The sequence below is a fragment of the Protobothrops mucrosquamatus genome, unplaced genomic scaffold (assembly GCF_001527695.2).
Source record: "Protobothrops mucrosquamatus isolate PMUCROS unplaced genomic scaffold, P.Mucros_1.0 scaffold1896, whole genome shotgun sequence".
NCBI classification, from domain to species: Eukaryota; Metazoa; Chordata; class Lepidosauria; order Squamata; family Viperidae; genus Protobothrops; species Protobothrops mucrosquamatus.
In genome coordinates this window covers 122,775-131,091 of record NW_015388022.1, presented here as the reverse complement: position 1 = coordinate 131,091, position 8,317 = coordinate 122,775, and positions in this window count along the sequence as shown.

The window sequence follows — 8,317 nt, the reverse complement described above, 5'->3', positions numbered from 1 at the left end:
GGGCCTGGCCTAGGGAGGATTTTTAAACTGGGTTTTTTAGAAATTTTAATTATCACAACATAAAAATTTTGGTTTTAATTTGGTTTTATTCGGTGGGGTGTGTGGGTCTTTCTTTGTTTTAATAATGTTGTGAGCCGCCCTGAGTCCTTCGGGAGAAGGGCGGGATATAAATTGAAATAATAAATAATAAATAAATAAATAAATAAATATAGAGTAAATAATAATGTGAGCCCCTTGCATTCTTGCAGTTATCACCCAACAGCATCTCAAAGGACTTTATAGACTGTGAAGTGGAATTCATCCCTCACATGCATGCAGGGAAATTCTTTGGCAGAGTCCCACAGCATTTAGACTGTATAGTAACCACTTCAGCTGACACTTTCTCAGCTTTAGCAGGGCTCTTAGTGAGTAGAATCTGAAAGGCAATATATCAGTCAATATGCCAAGAGCTCTTAATATGCAGTTGTCCTCCTACATTCCCTATGGATATCCTCTGGAACAGAAACGCTCTGAAGAGCCGAACCAACTACTGCTAATAAAGAACATCAGCAAAGATTTTGCTCAGTCTGGGTATAAGTAGTCTGAAGAACCAAACTTCTTCCACTCCTTCTCTTCAGTTCTTTTTTTTTTTTTTTAGGTAACAGACTTGAGGATAAGGCCTGTCTTTTTTTCAATCTTATATGATTATTAAGAAAACATCATTGTCTATAACTTGTGATAAAAATATAATGGGTGAATAGTTGATAATAAGCCGTACTGTATGTGCTTTCAGTATCACCCCACCTTCGATATATTCAGCTGAAACTAATGCAAACTCAAGATTTTTTTAAAGTACCTAAAACAGAAAATCCAAAGGATGTCTACCATCAGCAATAATTAAGAGGGTGTTTTTCATTCAATAGAGTTTGCATAGAACTTTTGCCTAGAAGATCCTATGGATCAAATGTTATTTTATGCATACATTAGCAAGGAATTTTCCTTTTAGAAGAAAAAATTTATTAAAGAAGGCAATTAGGAGCAGGGGAACTTTGGCTCTTTCCTTATTAGTCATTTATATCAACACTAGCCTCATATGAAAGCATGCCTGGAATGTCACAGAAAGATTTTAAGATTTCTGTTCCAAACAGCTGCAAGTTTGGACCTAACTCAGTGACATGTTTTGTCCTACATTTCCTCAAAAGCAGTTCTTCCACTCTCTGATGCTCTTCCGATGTATATATGTATGAATGCATGCATGCATGTATGTATTAACAGTATTTCTTTTTTATATCAAGTTAAGTTTTAAAAACAAAAGTAAAAACTAATACAATAATAAAATAATGAAGAAAAAAGAAACCAAAGAAAGCTAAAAATTCAAGAAAGAAAGAAAAATGAAAAGAAAAAAATACAAGAAATACCTTTGGATCTTCTTTACAGCAGTTATAAGTACAATTATAAATTTACCTCTTTCTTTTAAGTTACATTGTAGCTTTCTATAAAATATCCTGTTCAACTATAAAAACTATAAATTGTTAAGTTTTCAGTCAGAATAAACATATTGTCTTTTTTCTAATCAAAGAAGTCAATTTGGCCATCTCAGCAAGCTTCATCACCTTCACTATTATTCATCCATTGTAGGTACTGCCAATTCTTTCCATCTTTGTGCATAAAATAATATCACTGTGATTATCATATATAAAAAACAAAGTTCCATTATTTTTTTCTCAACCGTTTATCCATCAATCCCAAGAACCCTTATGGTCTCCATTATATAATGATCCTTGAAAATCCTTTGATTCCTTAAAATCCTTTGAATATATTTGAATCCAAAATTTTCTAGCTTTTTTATACATCCACCAAGCATGATAAAATATCCCTTCTTGTTGTTCACATTTTCAACATGAAGTGCCTTTACACATTTTAGAACATTTTTTCTGGTGACATATATCAATCATATATCTTTTAATACAAATTCTCTTTTAAGGTTATAACACAATAAATTTCAGTCCTTTCAACCATATATTTTCCTATTTTTCCAATCTGCATGTTTTTGATTTCTGGGGCTTGTGGGGCCCTTTCCTCCCCACTCCACCCCTATTTTTAAGAGTTTCACAGTTTCATTTCTTATATTATTTGATCCAAGTGAGCTTATAGTTGAACAAAGAGGCAAAGCATTGTTTTGGAGCTCGTTTATTTTACATGTGATACGAGCTATTGCTTGTCAACCAGCAACATCACTGGCCTTCATTCTCTTATTTCAGGACATTTTAAGAACATAAGAACATAATCCTAGCCCTTATCCTGGTGGATCTGGTCAGCCTTTGGTTTCTCACAGGAACCAACCAGATGCCCTGGGATTTTCACATGCTGGTGATGGAGACATATTCTGTTGCTCCACTGCTACTGGTATTTGAAAACATGCTGCCTTCAACTTGAAGGTAACTTTTTGTATAAGTTACTAGTTTTTGATCGACCTTTCCTCCATGATTTATCCAACCCTTTTTAAAGCTGTGCCAGTTAGTAGCCATAGGCACAATATATGGTGGTGAATTCAACAGGTTATGTATAGTGTGGAGAAAGGTTCCATTTCGTTGGGTTGAGTTTGGCTTTTTTTCCCCCTTGTCCTAATTTTCCTTTGAGCTTTTTGGGATTATCTTTTGTGTAAATATTCTGAGAGAGGAAGAAAAATGTGCTTCTCCATTTTCCCTATCCGCGTTTTCCATGATATTCACTGTTTTATACACTTTGATCATGTCCCCTTTAATCACCTTTTTCTGAGCGAAGGCATTCCAAACATTCTAATCTTTCTTTACTGTATAACAGTAGTTGAGATAATTTTGTTTGCTCTATTCTGAACTTTTTTCAGCTCCGTTTTATTCATTTTCAAATGCAATGATCAGAACTAAACAGTAGTTCTAATCTACAGTTTTATTAAAACTATGCAGTATTCCAAATGTGGGCATATTATTGAAAATAAATATTGAAAATAAAACTGTGTAAATTATGATGACCTCTGTCCAAGGTCATCATAATTTACACAGTTTTATTTTTAATCCATTTCCTGTTGGATCCCTAGTTTTTAATGTTTGCTGCTTTGCAATCCACTCAGCAGCATGCTTGAATGTTTATGGAATGTGTTCCAGATGGTACTGCATTCAGAGATACATGATCCTAATTTAATTTTTCCTTCGTCATTTGTTGTTTAAGCTCTTACATATTGCTATTATTTGGCATCTACCGATATATTGGGCATCACAATTTATTCTTGTAAAAACTCATGTATACAGAGTAAATCCATGCTTACTGATTAAAAGTGGGACCCACCATGTTCAAATGTGATTAAAATTGCAGCTATAAATAAACAATATTATACCAACAACCGGGTCAAAGGAATTAATGTTTGCAACTCAAGTACTTTGTCTGCAATGCAACTGATGTAGTAGAATTTGATCTAGGCAAGTGTCCACATTTGGATATGTTAAGTCAGTGATGGTGAACCTTTTAGAGATCGAGTGCCCAAACTGCAACCCAAAACCCACTTATGCATCGTCGGGTGCCGGGTGGGCATGGCCCATTGGGTGGGTGTGGCCCATTGGGTGGGCGTGGCTGTGGTGGTAACAGCAGACTGGGTGGGACTAAAAAGTTCAATCAATCAATTCCAATTTCGCAAGATCTTTTTTTTCCCCGCGAGAAGTTGAAATTGACTGATTGATTGAACCTTTTTTTTTTTTGCACATGGCGGAGGCCTAAAGCGAAAAGGTTTTATAAAACCCAGCTGAAGGCCTAGGACTGGGGCAACAGTGCGCGTGCCCACAGAGAGGGCTCTGAGTGCCGCCTCTGGCACCCGTGCCATAGGTTCGCCACCATTGTGTTAAGTTGAAACAAAGGTGGCTATGTATTTTGAAAATGAACATTTGGCTGAAGCAATCCTCATTGACTCCACTGGCTGCTAAAAGGGGGATAATTTTCCAACGTTCTCCTAAATATAAGAAACAGTTAACAAAATGGGGAAATAATCCTGTAATACTATTAATTGCCCATGGTTACTGTACTTAAAACTAGGAAAATGCAGCTCATCATCAACAAGTTACCACTGGCTGAATTCAAGCATCATTAACTAAGAAAAAAAAATCCAAAATATGGATCAACGTGATGTGTGATCTGAAAACTACCAAATCAGTCATTTATAGCCATATGCACATATTTATTCCAGATTTCCCCACCAACACAAAAGTTTTCCAGAGACTTCATTTTTCTCATTGTTTCTGCATCTTTTGAAAGGAATTTGAGCAAGGAGATATTCTTACAATATTCCTTAAAATTATGCCTCACAAACGAGGAGTTAAAACAAAGACTAGAATTTCCTTTAGTAGCACATGGTGGATGAGATGATCTTTGAGTTTCTTCCCAATTCTATGGTTATGTGGTTGCTGCCTATCCCATTACATCAAAAGCAAAGGATATTTCTATGGTGCTGGGAACACACTTTACTTCAAATCAGTGCCTTGTTGACTGTCCTCAGATGTAAGTCTTCTTTTTGTTCTTGGGATTCTGAAATGGAGAACAGAAATAGGAGGATTTGCATTTGCCACTTTAAAAACAGAAAGTGATGTCTTCTGTTGGTCAATGTATGTACTTCTGAGACAGAGGACAGAATTTGACCTGTTACACAAGTCACATGACCACCTCCTCAAAAACAAAGTTTAGTTGCCTGGCAGCATTGACATGCGTCAGATACTTATTAGAGCTCTCAGCTGCTGCCTCACACCAGGGGAGTGAGGTAGCTTGTGTGAGGACAAACAGGTGGATAGATACTGGCAATACCCGATATATGGCCTCTATCACATACTATATCTACATATGGAAAGCCCAGACTGGGTTTTTTCAAGTAGAGCCAATAGGCAGATTGAAGTGTATATGTTAGAAGCATCCCAAAGGCATTTTTAATCCAACCCTTTCCCTAAAATCAATATAAATGTACATGTAGAGGTTTATTTATTTATTTATGCCATAAAGAAAATTTCCACAGTCTCACCTCCAAATTCAGATATATTGTGTACACATCATAATTAAATTTCACAGAATAAGGATCTTCACTTAAAAATATTCATGTTGCTGGAAAAATTTAATAAGTGGTGGATATTCAGCCCGCATTGTTTAACTTGGTAAACATTGGTGTGGGGCACAGTAGAACCCAGGAATTTTGAAGAATCAAACTCTTCCGAGCAGCCAGGAAAAGAGAAGGATGAAAGAGAGACGTTGTTAGATGTCCTGGGGCTGCCACTGCTGACATGGACTTCTGAGAACTTTACAATAGTCCCAAATGATATTTTATAATGATAAAATATTTTATAATTTTTATAAATACAATTATATTTATAATTTTATAAACATAATTATATTTTAAGATCATCAGAGTGGGGAAAGCTTACATGGCAGTTACAAATTATCAGATTTACCTAAAATACACTAAGGTTTACAGAACACCCTAAACCAAGGGTCTCCAAACTCCACAAGTCTTAAAGTTGCCAAGCTTGGAGATGCTGCTCCTAAACCATGAGATATGGTTTTAGCTTAGCAAGTTCTGTAATTTATTAACAAGAGTTTGCAGCTTAGCACAATCTGTGAATCCAGTTACTGGTTGGATTGTCACATTTTTGTTTGTTTGTTATATTAACATAATTCTGTGGCAAATGTTTTGTCTCTGTGCTTGTGTGTGTGTGTGCACGCATGTGTGTGTGTCTGTGTGCATGCGTGTGTGTGTATAGTATGCATGTGTGCCTTCAAGTATTGACTCCTGCCAACTGCATAGACAAGTCCATGTAGTTTTCTTGGCAACATTTTGGAAACGGTTTGCCATGGCCTTCTTTCTAGAGCTGAGAGAGAGTGACTGTCCCAAAGTCACTCAGCTGACTTCTTACCTAAAATAGGACTAGAACTCAGTCTCCTAGTTTCTGGTCTGGTATCTTAACACCTTCTAGGTCAGGGGTCCCCAACCCCTGATCTGTGGACCGGCACCGGTCCGTGGCATGCCAGCAACCAGTCCGCACAAACAAGCAAAGCCCCATCCATGGGATGCAGGTAGTATATGAAACCATGCCCCCTCCGGTCCGCAGAAAAACCTCTCTTCACGGAACCGGTCCCTGGTGCTCAAAATGTTGCGGATCTCTGTTCTAGGTTATATTCCAAAACAGATTTTGGAAACAGAAAAGAAAAAAAATGAAGTAGAGTCAGATTCCATTTTAAGCAACACCCCCTAAATAATGAATGTCTCTGTTTCAAGGTTTCAAAATATACTGTTTTTATTTTCCCTCTTTCTTTTGATAATCGAAGTTGGCTGATCTGGAGTCTCTTCTTATTTTATCCTCACAACAACCTTGTGAAATAGATTGGGCTGAGAAATAGTCACAGTCTCAAATATCCCCCAAACTTCATGAATGTTAAGGTTTCCATGAGAGTTTTCCATTCTGACCAGATTTTTTTTAAAAAAAGAATACATTGAATTCAGTGAGATTTCGTTGCCTTAAACCTATCCTGACTGTTCAGATTTTCAATGAATGAAATTGTTAATAAGACACTACATAAAGTACATTCCCAATTACTTAGAACAGACCAGAATACACTGTCTTACTGAAGTGACAATCTCCTGAATGAGAGATTCTTCATATTGCTAAGGCTCACTCACAGCTGCTGTCATAGTTCAAAAGTAGGCTAGATATACAATTGTGTGGCATGCACATACTGAAAAGCTGTCTGGTTTATTGTCCAATGATTCACCATTCTGTAAATGAATAATTCCAGACATGGAAATGCTGCCTTATTAGCCTAGAAAGGTATAAAATACATTCCTCATTCCTAACTATCAATAGCTAACAAGGTTTTATGAAAGAAAGATTGCCCGTGTGATCTTCCATTGAAATATGCAATCATCAAGGAGTGTTTGTTCAGTACATTCTTAGGAATATTCTCAGCGTCTGGATTTACACATTGAGCTTAACCATAGTTGACCCATGATTTGTAGAATAAAATTGGGTTCACTCAATATACTGCTGTAGATAAACATAATTGGGGTTAAACAATATGCTAGGTCACAAAAAAAGCAAATCACATATTGACTTATTGTGAGAACCTAGCCAATCTTTGTGGGCAATCAACATAATCCACAAGGGCAAACAACATAACATCATAATCCACAAGTGATACATATTAAGCATGTGCATGACAGAGATGCAGGAACACAGTAAATGTGAAAAAGATTTTCTAAATAAAGAAGTTTAAACTATACAAAATGCTTTGTTTCAATAAAAATAAGATCCCACACTTTATTTTAGGTTTTAGATTTTGTAATATTATTATGAGATGGAAGACGCATAATACTTCAAGTGTTGAATGAAGACTATAATTTGCGTATATTAATTTTGTAAATTCAAATTACATTTGAGGCAGTTGTAAACTTTGAAACTAATCTCTTCATTTTAAAGAAAGCAAAAATTTAGCAACATAAATCCAATTAGATTTACCCCATCATAGATGTGAAGTTTGAATTTTTGATGTTTAATATCCATATCAACTGATGAGATTGGAGACTGTTTCTTGAATTGGAGATTGGAGACTGTTTCTTCATTGAGTAAGATATTTAGATTCCAAAAACAAAGAAAAATGTTGCTGTGGCTGATTTTTGAGCCATCCTGTGGGTTCTCCTTCACATCTCTCTAACCATAAGAGAAAGTTGCCCCATAACTGTTTTAATTTACATAAACAATTTTTACCACCATCCATCTCACAACAACGACTCTAATGGCCATAGAGGATTAAACTTTTCAAAAAACAAAACATAACTTAAAAATAAACCCTCAAAACAATCATATGATACCCATCTGAAGTCTAAAATCCATTCCATTTCCAATTACTGAAGAAAAGAACTAGACAAACCAACCAATAGGCCCAAATGTCTGAAAGAACATCCAGGTCTCTAATGCCTTATGAAAGGCCAACAGTTTCAGTGCCATCTGGTGCTGTGGCAGAGGAGGCATGACTCAAGTCCCAAAGGATAACATTACCTAACAGAAGAGAAATGGAGCATGCTGATCTACTGGTGCTTTAAAAAAAATGTTATGACGCTGCCCTTTTCTCATGCTGACTCTACTTCAGATCCATATTTACCTTATCCATAAGGTAAAGTAGTGTTTCTCTCTTCTCCCAACAATGGTATCATAGTACTGGAGGCTAAAGAGCTAACTCTCCCCTTCCTATTAGCTAGCCCAAAAAAGAGCTGACAAGGGATTAGGGGCATAAGGGATACTAGTGTTTCACCACATGGCCGCCCAATCCAATCAGG